The sequence below is a fragment of the Somniosus microcephalus genome, chromosome 6, assembly GCF_052327205.1.
Source record: "Somniosus microcephalus isolate GS21.2 chromosome 6, FLI_Smic_1.0, whole genome shotgun sequence".
Classification (NCBI taxonomy): domain Eukaryota; kingdom Metazoa; phylum Chordata; class Chondrichthyes; order Squaliformes; family Somniosidae; genus Somniosus; species Somniosus microcephalus.
In genome coordinates this window covers 82,775,480-82,793,634 of record NC_140992.1, presented here as the reverse complement: position 1 = coordinate 82,793,634, position 18,155 = coordinate 82,775,480, and the positions used below count along the sequence as shown (strand labels likewise).

Genomic DNA, 18,155 nt, shown 5'->3' with positions numbered 1-18,155 from the left:
GTTGATGGTGACCTGCACCATGGGGAAGTCCACTATCCTGGCAAAGCCACGTGCCTGTTCCGCCTGCTTCTCTCTGGAGGGCAATGAAGTCCCCTCTCCTGACATGAAGAGCATCTGTCACCTCTCTTAAGCAGCATTGGTTGGCGAACTGGGAGATATTACAAATGCAGCCTGGTCCAGCCTGGAAGGATCCCGATGCAAAGAAATTCAGGGCCACGGTCAGCTTCACAGCCACTGGCAGCGCTGTCCCTGCCCTGATGTGTGGCTGCAGGTCTGGTTGCAAGAGGTGGCAGAGTTCTGTAAGCACCTCCTTCGTAAAGCACAGATGCCACACACACTGCTCCAGGCTCAGGCTGAGGTAAGAGAATTGCTCTCGGAAGACCCAAGGTGGGTAAGGCCTCCTGCTGAGAGCACTTCCCCCCTCCTCCTCCTCCCTCTGCGAGCAGCTTGTCCTCTTCTTTGCTGTCTCTGCTCCATCTCCCTGTCATGGTGCCAAGGGGGAGACAACTAGAGCACCCATGACTGGGAGCAAGAGGTCTGACCAGAAACCTTGAAGTCAGAACCAAGGCCTTCTCCACTTGCAGCACCACTCCCTGTCACCTCACCAACTTTAAACAACTCTAGAAAGCTCCACAAACTTACAAAGAGCCAGTAGAAATTAATCAGCAACTCACCTGTAAGTAGGTGATGATCCCTTTAAATATCGCTGGTAGGGGTTCCTCACAGCTGCTGAATACATGTTCAGCTGTGTGAGGTTAACACAGGGCCTTATTTTCAACAGTGAGGACGACTATCTTCAGTTGCTTCATCAATAACCTTCCCTCCAACATAAGGTCAGAAATGGGGATGTTCGCTGATGACTGCACAGCGTTCAGCGCCATTCACAACTCCTCAGATAATGAAGCAGTCTATGCCCGCATGCAACAAGACCCGGACGACGTTCAGGTTTGGGCTGATATGTGGCAGGTAACATTCGCGCCACACAAGTGCCAGGCAATGACAATCTTCAACAAGCGAGAGTCTAACCACCTCCCCTTGGCATTCAATGGCATTACCATCGGCAAATCCCCCACCATCAACATCCTGGTGGTCACATAAATACTGTGGCAACAAGAGCAGGTCAGAGGCTAGAAATTCTGTGGCGAGTGTCTCACCTCCTGACTCCCCAAAACCTTTCCACCATCTACAAGGCACAAGTAAGGAGTGTGATGGAATACTCTCCACTTGCCTGGATGAGTGCAGCTCCAACAACACTCAAGAAGCTCAACACCATCCAGGACAAAGCAGCCCGCTTGATTGGCACCCCATTCACCACCTTAAACATTCACTCCCTCCACCACTGGCGTACCATGGCTGCAGTGTGTACCATCTACAAGATGCACTGCAGCAACTCCCAAATCTGCGACCTCTTCCACCTAGAAGGACAAGGACAGTTGGCGCATGGGAACACCACCACCTCCAAGTTCCCCTCCAAGTCACACACCATCCTGGCTTAGAAGTATATCGCCGATCCTTCATCATCGCTGGGTCAAAATCCTGGAAATCCCTCCCTAACAACACTGTGAGAGTACCTTCACCACACGGACTGCAGCTGTTCAAGAAAGCGGCTCACCACCACCTTCAAGGGAAATTAGGGATGGACAATAAATGCTGGCCTTGCCAGCAACGCCCACATCCCATAAATTAATTTTTTAAAATGGCAATGCTGTCGGCAAACCACGCTGATTGATGTTACGATCTGCCTACTCTACATGCTTCTGGTGCAAGCTCCCTGTGCCGATGCTAACGCCCTCACCAAGACGGTGTCCGACGCAGAATGCACTAGAAGTGTGCACGCGCGGCACAGATGCCATTTTTGTCACAAAGTGGCACCTGCAGCGCTGAAAAATCAGGCGCTACGAAGCCGAACTTTTCGCCCATAAACTTTTACAGCACAGAAACAGGCCATTCGGCCCAACAGGTCTATGCCAGTGTTTATGCTCCACACAAGCCTCCTCCCACCTTACTTCATCTCACCCCATCAACTTCATTTTCCCCTTAAATGCATCTATGCTATTCGCCTCAATCACTCTACGTGGTAGTGAGTTCCACATTTTCACCACTCTGAGTAAAGAATTACTTATTGGATTTATTAATGAGTATCTTATATCTATGGCCCCTAGTTTTGGACTCCCCCACAAGTGGAAACATCTTCTCTATGTCTACCCTATCAAACCCCTTCATAACTTTAAAGATTTCCATCAGGTTACCTCTCAAGTCTTCTAGAGAAATGAGCCCCAATCTGTTCAGTCTTTGCTGATTGTTGTTACCCTCTCAGTTCTGGTATCATCCTTGTAACTCTTTTTTGCACTTTCTCCCCATCCTAATTCATCCAACCATTAAAAAACTTGGGGGGAGAAATTCATTATAGCTCCATTTGGGGTGCTAACTTTTAAAAGTTGAGAAAATTAGCCCCAGGCACTAATGTTTCTCAACTTTAAAGAAATTCGGTTTTGTGCTCCAGGAAGGAGGTGGAGCACTAAATCAAGCGCACCATTTCCTTCCTGGAGCGCAACCGGCAGTAGGCGGGGCGGTCGGTTGGTCCGTGCAGCGCTGCCGTGTTTGAAGGCTCCTTCCCTCCCTTAAAGGGAAGGGCCATCGCTGCAGGCTCCGCAAAGAAAAAACTTCCCTGGTCCCCGAAGGCAGCCGCAATGCGGCCCGATCAGCTTGATGCACTGCAGCAGAGTGCCGGGCTGATCAATGACTGGCAACGAAACAACAAAAAACGCAGAGCATTTCAGATTTTTTTTTAACCTACCTCGGCTACCTCACCTTTAAGTATCGTCCGCGAAGCTCCCGGCCTCCCAATCAACACCTCATGCAGCTGTCGGTGTCATCACCCGGCGATGCTGCAGGGGGCGGAAATAAGCGGTAAGTCATTAGCACCCCATTATCACCCCCCGGAGGCGCAAACGGGAGGCACTATGGCACCAAATTTCTAGCCCCTGTAGTCCACCATCACAGCATCCAATAGTTCCAATGTTTTAACTCCACTACCTGATCTGGTAGTCCACTGCATGTATTTATCACTCTTTATGTGATGAAGAATTTCCTTACAAGAAGTTTGAAATTTATCTTTCACCTGTTCTCCATATCCTATTGAACTTGAAGAAGTGCTGAACATTTATCCTTTCGATACTATTTATTATTTTACATACACCTATGAAGTCTTTTTAGTTTCATCCTTTAATGGCTGAAGAGCCCAAGCTTGTCCAGTCTTCCACATAGCTCAGTTCTTCGATGCTGTTTACCACAAGTATTCAGTCTCATACTCAAAATTGTTAACCTTCCTTAAATTGTACTTCAGGTGTATTGAATATACAATTTTCTGAAAAAAATATTGTGTATCACAAAATAGCTTAAATATATCTCAGTATATATCCTGTGCAATATCTGCAAATAATGGCACCACAATGGTTTTTCAGGCTTTGGTGCATTTCATGCTTTTCTCCTGAAGTCGATACCATCGTGGAAGATGACAACTTCAGAAAAGAATAGTCAAGACCAATATCCAAACATACACACAATTACAATTCCAATAAGAAAATATCATTTTGAGGAGTTTGATTTTTCAGATAATGTGCTTCTGCTATAAATGGTACTGTAAATATCAATCACCAGATGCAATCTGCCTTCCTGACATTTTTAGTAACAGAATTCTTACCCCTTGGTCCCAGCAGGTGGAGACACAGCACTGCAATAAGGATCTATAGTTCAAATCTCATTTTTGAAATGCATTCTAAATGCAGCTTACAAAAGCATGAATCGCAAACTGGCTTTTGCCCCAGTAGGTTGTAAAAATAAGTGATGGTTTAGTGTGTGTGATTTTAAAAGTAATGACATGCAGTACTACTTCATTTTAACTATGTTTCAGCAGAATGAGGAACAAAAACAATCGACACCAGAAACAGTGACAAATCAATTAAATATTTTTTTAAAGACCATAATAGATGTAAGTTTTAAGAAAGTTAAATTTATACACTGCAAAGTACAACAATCCATCATTATCAGTTTTGCATATAAGAGGGTTGATTTTAACCTGCCACAATCGTCATTAATGGGACGGTAAAAGCCTCAAAATGGGGCCAGTAGCCTTAATGCCCTGTTAATCCTGACGATCAGCCAGCTGAAAATCTCACAGGGACCTACTGCTGGTTGGCCTGTTTCAGGCCCTGTTTAATATCCAAAATTGGGGCCCTATGACGTACATAGGACCCACTGATTGCCATTTTAGGATAGAACTGGTCAGAGCCCAAGCTGTAAACGCTCCGGCTAGTTTCACTGGCAATAGAACTGAAGAGGCCATGGAAAAATAAGTTTTCAATTATTTTTATGGAGCCAGAAGGAACAGGAGAGCTCTTCTGGACCCCCCATAAATACTGCAGGCTGCTGCCATCCTTCCTGGGCCGCGCCATTGCTCCCCTCTCCCAATACCTACCTGTAGCTGCCGCTGTCCGTCATTCCTGTGGGCCAAAGCCAGCAAGGTGCCTGGGAATGCCCATTTTTCACCCACAGCTCACCGGTTGGATTCAAATGAGACTCCTTGGTCAGCCGGCCAAAAGTTAAAATCTATCCCAAGTCATTTGAAAGATTACAAAGTGAAATATTTTAGCACAACAGAGCAAAACAAAAATGCTGTTAAACGGTAATAAACAGAGTTCATAATATTTTTAAAATAACTTAAACCAGAGTTCATAATAAGAGAAATTAGTAAAAATCACTCCAAAGTTCTGCAAAATACATTCAAGTCACTTAACACAATTCATTTTTTTCCTTGAATTGTGCAAGGTTTTTATACAGTGTTTTGATTTATATGGGTAAGTGAAAGCACTTCATTTACAATAACAGTCATATATTTCTTTATAAAAGTGGATAATATGATGGGTTAATTATCATCAAACCACCCCAAAATCAAACAAACAAAAACTTGAGTTTGGATTCCTTCATGTTAAACAAAATATGCGAGAGCTATTATGTGATTACTGCGCAATAAAAGATTTAAGCAAATTTTCAAATGCTACTATTTAATTATCCCTGGAATCACCATTAATAGCATTCATTGAGCGAACCACGTCCTGGATCTGCTTGTTCAACAGGAAAAATGTTTATATAATCTCTGGGTTAATAACACAAAATATTCTTGTGGAAAATGAAGATGATTGCTTCCTAATACATACATCTTAACTTAATTTAAACCCTTTCCAAAGACTCTTTTGATTGGCTATCAGCAACAGCATCCTTTTCTTCTGTACTGCCATCATAATTCGCTGATAGATTAATAGGATTTTTCTCAGCACACAACAGGCCACCCGTTCTAACTTCTTTACATATTCCATTAGTAACTGAACAGCGTTGTGGACTTCCTCTTGAAGAAGAAGATGCAGCAGGTACTAAGCTGGTGACTAAAGATTTCATAGCGTTTACCAACAAGCTGGGAGTGCTATTCGGATCTTGCATTGCAGATGTTACTGTGGCAGCACAGACAGTTCTTCTCTGCTGTATTTTTTTTTGGAAGCATGTGCATGACTGAAATCTTTCTATATGTCTGGCTAGAGCATGCAGCTGATGCTTGGGAGCTTACGCAAAGTTTTGTGACAAGCATCTCTGCCGGGTTCTTGTCATGTCCTGCTATCCGTTGTTTATTTCTTTTAATTGTCTGTATAAAAACAGAAAGGAACAAGAAAAATTCTGAGTGACATTAAAATTGAAATCATATTTCTGATATACCATGAAAAATCATAACTCACCAAGGCTTCTTCGACAGCAACTCCCAATCCCGCGACCTCTACCACCTAGAGGGACAAGGACATTGGCGCCTGGGAACACTATCACCTGCAAGTTCCCCTCCAAGTCACACACCAGCCTGATTTGGAAATATATCGTCGTTCCTTCATCATCGCTGGGTCAAAATCCTGGAACACCCTCCCTGCCAGCACTGTGGGAGCACCTTCACCACACGGACTGCACTGGTTTAAGAAGGCAGCTCACCACCACCTTCTCAAGGACATTTAGGGATGGGCAATAAATGCCGGCCTTGCCAGTGATGCCCACATCCCAGGAACCAATTAAAAAAAATAAACTGAATGGAATTATGCAATCAAACTCATGAACAGTCTGGTAATGTGGTGCATTGGAGTATTGGTGCGGTGTCATACACGAGGGTTCATCCTCACAATTCCCATATGTCGAGTTTTTGATCTCAGTTAACGGAAACAAGCAATGAGGGGAAAATCAAAGTGTAAGTCAGCCCGCCATGGGAGCAGATCATTCCCTCCCCTCTTGGTTGGACAACAGTAGGAGTGAAACAAAAAAAGAACAGGCAGAAAAATAATTTACAAAATGAAGTGATAAAAATGTCGGGAAAACTAGCGTAAACCATGTTGGAAACATCAAAGATTACACTTTTGTGCCAAGTATTTTTCCTTTTTATGATGTTAACACAACTATAAATACTAACTGCATTTCCTTCACCCAAGCTTTTATCATTAGCACTGATTGCACAAAAGACATGGTCTGAATTTTATTCTCTGTTTAGGTACACAATCAGACAAAAAAAATGACTACACAGAATATGTATTTTCATGTCAATCTCTGGGGACCATCAAATACATAATAAATGGCTGTAAAAATAAAATGCATGCCCATTGGAGCGTGCACAGATCCCAGGGTCAGTAATGTAAACGGGAGGAAGACGTGCACAGAAGCCTCACGTTTTGTAAAATAAAGCCTTAGACCATAGTCTGTAGACAGATTTATATACATTTCTGGGCAAAAATTTTCAACCAGAGTTTGTCCACCAACAAAAGACAAAATATTGTCCATTAGCAAATAAAAGGGATGTCACAAAGCCATTCACATAACATTAAAGACCCTCACACAATAAAGTGCGCAACAGATCAGGAGGGGAACAAAATCACCCCAGTGTACCTATGTCAACTTTCACAATTAATATGTCCTATAGGCTCAGACGATGGTGAAAAAGAAAGAACTGGCATTTATATAGCGCCTTTTACATTCTCAGGAAGTTCCAAAGTGCTTTACAACCAATTAATTTCTTTTGAAGTTAATTCACCGTTATAATGTAGGAAATGTGGCAACCAATTTGCACACAGCAAAATCACACAAACAGCAATGAGATAATGATTAGATCATCTGTTTAGTGATGTTGCTTGAGGGATAAATATTGCCAAGGACACAGGGGAGAACTCCACTGCTCTTCTTCTAATAGTGCCATGGGATCTTTTACCTCCACCTGAGAGGGCAGACAGGCCTCGATTTAACGCCTCATCCGACGATGGCACCTCAACAGTGCAGCACTCCCTCGATACTACACTGCAGTGTCTGGGTAGATTATGTGCTCAAGTCTTTGGAGTGGGAATTGAACCCACAACCTTCTGACTAGAGGTGAGAGTGCTACCACTGAGCCAAGGCTGACAAGGCTAAACCAGTCCAACTTCACCCTGGTAGGTTATGGCATCATCTGAACCCCTTGATTTAGGAACATAAGAACAGGAGTAGGTCATTCAGCCCCTCGAGCCTCTTTTGCCATTCAATGAGATCATGGCTGATCTGTATCTTAACTCCATCTATCTGCCTTGGTTCCATAACCCTTAATACTCTTGCCTAACAAAAATCTATTAAAATTTGCTTTATCTTGCAGTCATTCACAATAGAGAGTATCTGTTAATTTTTAGGTCATGAAAACCAACAGTAAGACAACTATTCCAATATGAAACTCCACAAAAATTTCCCACAGGATTCATGTGTTTGATGCCAGTTTTTATATTGGAATATGACAACCCCGGGCAACCACTAGTAGCATCCTTTGGCAGTACTTTGTGATGTGAACAAGTGATATGAGAATCTCACATTGCATAATAACCTACATGAAATTCATTATGTACATCTTGAAGTCTATCAGATATCTGAGGTGTTCCACTGTGGGCTTAATGTAGCCATTTCCTGGTGCTGGTCGAATTTTTGGCCCCAGCTTTGTGGCATTGGTGGAATTTTTTTTCATGACAGAATACTGACATTATTCCACCCTCCAACCCCCTGTCCCAGCTTGCAACAGTTACTTGCCATGTCAAGTTGTCAGGCTACTGTCAGATAACAGTCTGCAAATCAATCCATAGGATCAATGCTGAACTCTGTGACCGGATATAGCTAGCTGCGGTGTTCCAGCTACAGAAATGACAGCCAGCCACAAAAACAACAAAGCAAGCAGTCTTACAAATATGTGATGCTTCTATTACTGTGGGCAAAAAAGTCCATTGTTCTGCTTGCATATCTGTGTCCTGTGTGAGTGAGTACGTTTTGAAATGCACATTTATTATTGGAGGGAAAACACACAAATGTTCACTAATCAGAACAGCAAATACAAATGTCAATCTAATTTGTAAATAAACCAACAAGGAAATCAGCATAGGAATCTTTTTGAAAATCCAATTTGAGATTATTCATTGAAAATGGTATCAGCATATGAAGGCATGTTTTCCATCTTTAGTTGAGAATGATGCAACCATTCTCAGTAATGAATGTTGAGTTACCTGCTTTCAGGCAACTTGGCAGTAATAAGACTCGGTGAAATTTAGGTTCATATGTCATGGAGATTCGCATTGAGAAATCGAGGGAGAAAATACCTGTGCAGTGCTATTAACAACACATCTCCCGGTTAATGAGCTGTTCAGCTTTAGCAATGTTGGATCTGTCCAACCACAGAGCAAAGGTGGGAAATTTGACATAAGCTAAGCCATGACAGAAATGTAATTTGTGCAAAAGATAAAGTAGAAAACAACAAAAAAATCCTGTTGTGTTTCAGTTTAAGGGCACAATAAATTATAATATTGTGACGTTATTAAAAAGTTTCTTCAAGATGTTAATATTTTAGTAACAAACACAAAATTTAAGGCATGATCTGAAATTCAATACTGTAATTAACTTTGCTAAAACATCTTTAGGTTTAAAAGAGAAAAATATAAGAAAGTAAAAAGCACAAGCATGCAATTTGGCCGACTCAGTACACTCATTTAAAAGCAGATATCTGGATCGAATATTTAAAGAATAGCAGATAATTCAAAACCGTGACCTAACATTCTAATTTTAACATCAGTACCTCATTTGACATATGGATTTCATCATTTCCCTTTTTGGTTGAAATTCCCCAAGGTACCACGACTTTGTTATTTAATCGGTCAGTCTCAGGAGCAGGAGAGATGTCGCTTTCGCTTACATAGTTTGTTGAAGTGGTTTGATTAAAACACACAATAGGTTCTTCCAACAATGTAGACACTGTGGGAATTATCACACTGTAAACAACATGAAATTATCTACGCATCTTACAAATATTAAAATGCGACTGTTAACAATTTGATAGATAAACAAAAACATCAAGGTGAAACACTACAATACAGAAATTCAAAGTGCAATTTATTTTATTGAACCAAGTGTTACTTGGACTGATTCAATCACATAATAAACATTTAGGCAATTCCTAGTGTTTCAGCTCATAAGAAATCTGTGAACTGATACAGAATGTGATATCATTAATTGTCTTCTTTTTCCAACCTGGAGTATGATGAAGCAGTGTTGTTATCATATTTAAGTTGTCATGCAACTTACATCCCCAAAACCACGAAGAATAGTTTGCCATGAAAACTCTACTTAAAAGCAGAGTGTTAGCTGTCAAGGTTATGTTCATGCTGCTGAAGAAACTACAGGGGAGAAATTCAGTATCGCCCCGTTTGGGGTGCAATTATCAGCTGGGCGCAAAGTTTAGCGCCTGGGGCTAATTATCGCCTCCGACTGCAAACTTGGCTTCTATCACCCCTGGAGGTGATTGGAGCGCTAAATCAGGCACTTCACACCTCTCTTAAGGCGCTAACGCCGAGGAGCGAGGCGTTACCTCAGAGCGCTGGCGAAGCTCATATGATGTCAGTCAGCAATGGAACACAGACACACTGGCGCCAGCCAGTTCTTAAAGGGGAGGGTCGATCTTGCTCTCCATCCACACCCTGCTCATTGCAGCCTTGAATCTTGGCCTGGAGAGACCTGTACATCAAATCTGTTGGAAAGAACAATGGAGAGGCCCAGGGAAAGAGCTCAGAGTGCAGCCTCCATAGTCTCTTCTAAATTGATGCAAGGTAGATCAAATCAAAAAGAACCTGCAAAGTGCTGCTCAGTACACAAAACTCCTCAACATAGCTTTGAATATCTCCAGCAGTCTCTCTCACTCAGAATGCATGGTGCAAAAATTTCGCCAACAAAAAAAGGCAGGAAGTGGTCGCCTTTAAATAGCGCTCCCCCAGTCCCTTCCCGACTGCAAAACGCTCCCCTCAACCTGTCGTTGCTAGCGGCAGGCGGTAAGACAGGGGGCACCACTCAATATCCGGTCTGGGGCACTACCGGGGCATTGCATGCTCGACTGATGTCACGATCTTCGGGCGCAGGAGATCGTGGCAGTACTGTTTAGCGTCGCCCCAAAATGTCTAGTCAATTTCGTGAGCGGCGCAAACATCGCCGCGCATGGGCACTAGTAGCTTTGTGCCCCATTAGCGCCCACTTAAGGCACTAACAGGAGGCACAAACCAACCGAATTTCCCCCCCCCCACATCTATACAGAGCAAACTGTTACAAATAGAATTATATTTTACAAAGGGGCATGAATGGAACATTTTTACTTATTGTTTTAAAATTTGTAACAGCAGTCATGATTCTTGATGCGATTACATAATTGCAACAAAAGTGTCACTGTGCACTCTTGTGTTTGTAAAGCTGACAAAGTGTTTTTCAATACCTTCTTTTTTAACCATGGTTTAATGTTCATTTAATATAAAGTACCACATAATAGACTTGTTAGCAAAATTGAAGCCCATGGGATTAAAGGGACAGTGGCAGTGTGGATATGAAATTGGCTAAGAGACAGAAACCAGAGAGTAGTGGTGATCAGTTGTTTTTCAGACTGGAGGGAAGTGTGCAGTGGTGTCCCCAAGGGGCCGCTATTTGGACCACTGCTCTTTTTGATATAAATTAATGATCTGGACTTGGGTATACAGGGCATCATTTCAAAGTTTGCAGATGACATGAAAGTCAGAAATGTAGTAAACAGTGAGGAGAACGTCAGGGAAGACATAGACAGACTGGTAAAATGGGCAGACACATTGCAAATGCAATTTAACGCATAGAAGTGTGAAGTGATGCATTTTGTTAGGAAGAATGAGGAGAGGCAATACGTACTAAATGGTACAAATTTAAAGGGGTGCAGGAACAGCGAGACATGGGGGTGTACACACACAAATCTTGGAAGATGGCCGGACAAATTGAAAAGGCTGTTAAAAAGCATATGGGATCCTTGGCTTGAAAAACAAAGGCATAGAGTACAAAAGTAAGGAAGTTATGCTAAACCTTTATAAAACATTGGTTAGGCCTCAGCTGGAGTATTGTGTTCAATTCTGGGCACCACTCTTTAGGAAGGATGTCAAGGCCTTAAAGAGGATGCAGAGGAGATTTACTAGAATGGTACCAGGGATGAGGGACTTCAGTTACGTGGAGAGACTAGAGAAGATGTGGTTAAATCATACAAGGTAAATTATGCTCTTGAAAGGGTAGAAATGAAACCAACAATGAAGATTTCAGGCATCAGGAATTTAAATTATGAAGGAAGTTTTCTTTTAAAATGTTTAACGTAATCTAATCAAAGTTTTAAAGATTAAAAATCTGATTATCAAAACTAGTTCAGCCACATTTTTAACACTGGCAAACAATTCAAATATCAAGGGCAGAAGTTAGAAATTAGGATTGAGAAGGGAAGTCAGGTGGAACTTTTTCACCCAAGCACAATAGAGTTGTGTAGTAAGTTACTATGGTAAGCAATTGAAGCAGACAGTATGGGTTCAAGTAACAATTGGATGAATTTCTGGGGAGAATGAGGGATGTAATGAGAAGACAGGTTGATGTGGTTCTTTGAAAAGCAGACAGACTTGTTTGGGACTAATGAGCTTTTCCTACTCATAAAAACTATTCATAAATCAACCACCTGCAAAGCAGGCACGACATATCTCTATTACCTTCTTCTGTAAGGATCCTTTTACTTAGTTCTCTTCCGTGATCAGCCATAAAGTGAATGTGTGGTTTGTTACGATAGATGAATAGACCATGGCCTAGAAATTCAGTTCTGACGCTATTGCGGCGCTAAAGTCGAGCGCTCGTCAAATTTAGCACCCGCCGGAAAGTGCAGGCGAGCTCGCCGAAATTCAGTAGATTTGGCCAACTTTTTGGCCGAGCGCTGCACAAGGCGTTGGAACCCTGTGTTCAGGCGCTAATCCGGCGATGCAGCCTAATAACGCCGATTCCAGGCGCAGCGCAGGTGCGATCATGTGGTGAGTGTCAGCAGACACCCTGACGCCGGCCAGCTCTTAAAGGGGGAAGGGTCAACTTTGACTGCAGCCACGCCCTGCATGCTGTAGCCCTGCAACTAGGCCTCAGGAGTGGTTGTGTGGCATATCAACGCCTGGAGGACATGGAGAGGGCCCGTGAAAGAGCCGAACGCTTCTCTGAGCATGCGCTGGGTGTGCTCCTTCATGGGGTGCGCAAAAGAAGGCGGGTCGTTTGCCCGGCTAGTGGCAGGAAGGCTCCCAGGAGCCAGTTCAGGGAGGCCTGGACCAAAATTGCCCGGAGGGTCTCCTCCAGCTCAGATGTTCCCAGGAGTGCGGACCAGTGCCGCAAGAAATACAACGACCTATGTCGGCTGGTCAAGGTGAGTACCCTTTCCAATGTCCCCCTCATCCTTGCATGTGCACCTCCCATTAGGGCCAAAGGGACATCCAAGGTCTAATGGCCAGCCCTGCTGCCGCTGCAATGGCACTTGCATGTTAATCAAGAGCTCTTTCTGCACTTACCACACTGTGCAAGCTATTCCACCATGGGAGGCCTCACACAGAGCTACAGGGCACCACACTGTGCAAGCTATTCCACCATGGGAGGCCTCACACAGAGCTACAGGGCACCACACTGTGCAAGCTATTCCACCATGGCAGGCCTCACACACAGCTACAGGGCACCACACTGTGCAAGCTATTCCACCATGGCAGGCCTCACACACAGCTACAGGGCACCACACTGTACTTAGACGCCCTCCTTTCTCTTGCAGGCCAAGCTGGCGAGGAACGCCAGGAGCCTCCGTGTCACTGGTGGAGGCCCTCGCGAGTTCCAGGAGCTGACGCCTCTGGAAGAGAGGGTGGCCCGACTGCTGCGGCACCCGGTGATTGGGCCTGTGGCGATCGGCAACGCCGACCCTATACTGGAGCCCACTGGTAAGGACAGGACCGGCTGCACCTCTATCCTTGCCCTCGCGCATCAGATCTACATCCTTCCCCAGTGGCCGATAAATGCGCATAATGCACCAGTGCGGCCTCCCTCGCTGTCGGCCTGTCCTCACTCTAAAGCTACACTTGTGCCTTCCTGCTTTCAGCTGGTGAGGAGGAGGTGCTCCCTGAAGCCCACACAGCCAGGCCCTCGGAGGAGGAGGACGTGGAGGAGCAGCAGGAAGGCGCCACCTCGGGGGAACCCTCCTCCGCTCCAGGACATGCCAATGAAGGGGATACGTCTGGCGTGCCGGAGAGCCAGGGGGAGGCGGGGGAGGGGAGCCCCGAACCTGGTCCCAGTGGCATGGACGCCCGCGGCAAGGCTCCGGCGGCACGCGACCCTTCTGCCCAGAGGGGGGAGGCGGTGGAGGGGAGGGCAGAACCTGGTGTCAGTGGCGTGGCCGCATGCGGCAGCGCTCCGGCGGCACGCCAGCCTTCTGGCCAGAGGGTGGAGGCGCCCTCCAGTCCGGACTCGGACGTCGCCCAGGAGGTGCGCCTCCTGGACGAGATGTCGGCGGCGTCGGAGCGCCGCCACGTGGAAATCATGGAGGTGCTGGCACAGATGCCTCAGGCCATCGAAAGCCTCTCTCAAAGTGTGGTGGCTTTCGGCCAAGCCCAGGCCAGGGGCCTCGAGGTTTTCGCTGCAGCGCACGCCAGGGGGGTGGAGCTCCTTGTGGCAGCGCATGAGAGGGGGGTCGAGCAACTCGAGGCAGCGCAGCACGCCAGTCGCCAGCTGAGAGGTGCTGTCCAGACAATGGGACTGCAGATGCGGGGACATGCCGGCGCAGTTGGGGCACTGACTTCTGCGACCCTCGCACTGGCGGGGAGGCGTCGCCAGGCCAGGCGCCGCCCTGCTGCCGCACACCGGTCTGGCCACCCACAGTTTGGCGCGCTTGCTCCCCGGCCAGGCCGGCCGAGTGCACGTGTGTCTGGCGACCAGCGCGCGCCTGGCATCACCCACCTTGTACCCATTGGTGCAGGCGAGCCTGCGACTCCCCCAGCCACGGTGCAAGGAGCTCCTGCAGCCACTGAAGAGGGCCACCCACAGCTGCAGCAGCCACCAGCCGGCCCCTCCCGGGCCCGCCCTCGTGTAGGCCGACCCCCAAGGGCATCTGGCGAGACGCCTTGTCGCCCTGAGGATCCTTCCCCCAGCCTCGGCACAGCCTCACGGCCCAGCTTGAGGCGCAGCAGCAGGACGGGCCGGGGCAAAAGACGCCTGTCCACACACTCGCCCTCTCGCCACACCCAATAGAGTGTGTTCACCGAGGGTTTGGGTGATGCGGGGGCTTCTGTTCTGGGGGGCATTATGTGTTTTTGTTTTATGGGGGTCTTTGTGTTGTTGGGGGGGCTTGTTTTTGTTAGGCCAGTGACGAGGCCATTTGGATGCTGATGTTATGTTAGTCCTCCCCAGGTTTTGGGAGTGACAGAAGTTTGTTACTGTTTTTTGGGGGTCTTCTCTGTTTTGCTCTTCCATGTGGGAAGGGCCCTGAGGTTTTCAAATAAAGATGTTTATTTATTCACCATGTGCAGGTGTCATGTTTCAAGTGGTTGTTGGGTTAACCGGCTGAGGGCTTGCGAAGCGGCTGCGTTCAGTGGGCCAGGCCATTCCCTGACAGGGGGCCTAGAAGTGTCGAGCAATAAGCCCCCGGCGGACGGCCCTTGGACCTTGTCGCTCCCTCCTGGCCTGGTGCTGCTCCTCCTCAGGGTCCTCCTGCTCGTCCTCCTGAGGTGGTGGCCCAATGTCAGGTGGCAGTGCCTGAGTCCTGCGGATAGCCAGGTTGTGGAGCATGCAGCAGACCACGACGAACTGGGAGACTCTATCCGGCGAATACTGAAGAGACCCGCCCGAACGATCCAGGCAACGGAACCGTTGCTTGAGGACGCCTATTGTTTGCTCTATTAGGTTCCTTGTGGCTTGATGGCTTTCGTTGTATGCCAGCTCCGCTGGGGTCCTGGGCGCGTGGAGCGGGGTCATGAGCCATGTGCACAAAGGGTGCCCTTGTCCCCGAGAAGCCATCCCCTTGGTTGAGGCTGTGCCTGGAACATGTCAGCCACAGTAGTCTGTCGCAGGATAAAGGCATCGTGGATGCTTCCTGGGAAGCGGGCATTGACAGCTAGGATGCGCTGCCTGTGGTCACACACCAGCTGCACATTTAGGGAATGGTAGCCCTTCCGGTTGCGGTCTTGCTCGGCATTGCGGATAGGTGGCCGCATAGCCACATGCGTGCAGTCAATGGCGCCCTGCACCATGGGGAAGGCCGCGATCCTGGCAAATCCGAATGCACGCTGCTCCTGCTTGTGTTGGGTCATGGGGAAGGAGATGAATTGGTGGCTCCTCGCGAAAAGTGCTTCGGTGACCTGTCGGATGCAGCGATGCGTGGCGAACTGGGAGATGGTCGCGATGTCCCCAGCAGCGGCTTGGAAGGAGCCGCTTGCATAAAAGCTGAGAGCCACCGTGACCTTCACTTCCACCGAGAGAGACGCCCTGGACATGAGCTGTGGCTGCAAATCTGCATGAAGCCGCTGGCAGATCTCTTCAACCACCTCCCTTCTGAAGCGCAGCCTCTTAACACAATGCGCCGCAGTCATGGTGAGATATGAGACCTGCTCCCGGTATTGCCTGACTGGGTAAGGCCTACGTTGGCGACGCCTAATGGCCCCTCTGCGTCTAGCCATGCCTGGGCCTGTCTCAAAGCGTATGCCAGCCCTTCGCACAAAATGTCGCAACTGAGGGTTGGCCCCCCATGCAGCCCCCATTACAAAGTTCCAACCAGCAAAATCACAAGGATGCAAATGTCAAAGCACTGGCTAGAAGCCAAAAAGACCTCTCCTATGGTGTCCGAAATCAGTAATCTCTGTGCCTTGCTCTCTGTGCAGAAATCCAAACCAGTCAAGTCATTGCAGCGAAATGGCTAGCTTTTATGGGTGAGTGGATGTGCCCTTTAATTAGCGCTCCCCGAATCCCACAGGGCCTCTGTTGAGTTCCATTTCACAGTTCTTAGTAGCGCCACGCCAACATCGGCCGGGCGCCACTGAATTTCCGGTTTGGGGCGCACAAACGGCGTTGCACGACGGAATGACGTCATAAGATGCGCGCGCAGCTGACCGGGCGCTAACACTTTGCGCCGGCGCTAAAGCCCAGCTGAATTTCGGCGTAGGCGCAGATCCGGCGGTGCCCGGGCGCTAAGTGGATAGCGCCGGAAATCTGGCGCTAACGTCTGGCGCAAACAGCTGAATTTCTAGGCCCATGTCTTTCCACAGCTTTAGAATCAAGGTAATTTGTTCTGAATGCAGGCCATAAAACAAGTAATTTCAATAAAATATTGTCATTCAGGAACCTTACATAAAATATATCATTTCATTATAGATTTTTGGCATATATAGTAACAATAGCACAACCGTTAGTACACAGATAAAGGCTTGAAACTGAACAAAGAACTCGTTAGCTCAACCAAACCTTTGTTGATTCACAGCAGTTAATTCCAACATATTATTGTGTATATTTTTTAAATCTGTGAGATAAACATTTGCTTTAAAGATTGTTAAAATTACTGCTGTTTTTAAAAAATTTTTTATTGTAGTTTAAAATTCTTGTGATATACTGCCAAATCAATAATTTCAACACCAACATCACCATTTATTTTTTGTGAGCAAGTACTGTTTCTGCATGTAGAGTTTCTGTTTGCACTCATACTGTACCCAATTTTAATCGCTATATATCCTGATGCAAAGTATTTCTATCCAGATAATTTTCCCTCGTTCAATTAATTAAGGAGCACAGCCAGGCAATTTGCCTAGTATAAAGAATGTCCCAAGCCAGTTGTGCATGTTTTTTTTAATTCATTCTCAGAATATGGGCATCACTGGCAAAGCCAGTATATATTGCCAATCCGTAGCCTCGAGAAGGTGGTGGTGGGCCTTCTTCTTGAATCACTTCAGTCCATGTGGTGAAGATACTCCCACAACAATGTTAGGTAGGGAGTTCCAGAATTTTGGCCCAGTGACGATGAAGGAAAGGCACTAATATGATAGCAAAATACTGCGGATGCTGGAAATCCGAAATAACAACAGAAAATGCTGGAAAAACTCAGCAGGCCAGGCAGCATCCGTGAAGACCTTTCATCAGAACTCTGACGAAGGGTCATCGACCTGAAACATTAACTCTGTTTCTCTCTGCACAGATGCTGCCTGGCCTGCTGAGTTTTTCCAGCGTTTTCTGTTGTTATTTATGAAGGAAAGGCAATGCAATTTATTTCCAAGTCAGGATGATGTGTGACTTGGAGGGGAACTTGGAGGTGATGGTGTTTCCTTGCACTTGCTGCCCTTGTCCTTCTAGGTGGTGGAGGTCACGGGTTTGGGAGGTGCTACCGAAGAAGCCTTGGCCACTTGCTGCAGTGCATCGTGTAGATATTGTACACTGCAGCCACGGTGAAGAGAGTGGATGTTTAAGGTGGTGGATAGGATGCCGATCAAATAGACTGTTTTGTCCTGGATGGTGTCGAGCTTCTTGAGTGTCATAGCATGCATCCAGGCAAGTGGAGAGCATTCCATCACACTCCTGACTGATGCCAATGATAGTATGCAGTTTTTATGTGTTATTTAAAGAGCCAAAATGCAGCAAAATGGTTTAAGGTTACTTACCTTAAAAGATTTGGGAAAAGGCAAAAGATTTGGGAAAAGGCAAAAGAAGACAAGCAAAAGAAGGCAAGCAAAATGAGCTACTGTGCAAATTTATCAGGCCTGATTCCATTTTCT

At 46.4% G+C, this 18,155-nt stretch overlaps 1 pseudogene; it reads right to left on the bottom strand.

Annotated features, from left to right (window-relative positions):
- Positions 1 to 4,006: 4,006 nt before the first annotated feature.
- Positions 4,007 to 18,155, bottom strand: part of LOC147115840 (uncharacterized) — a 102,554-nt pseudogene continuing 88,405 nt past the window's right edge.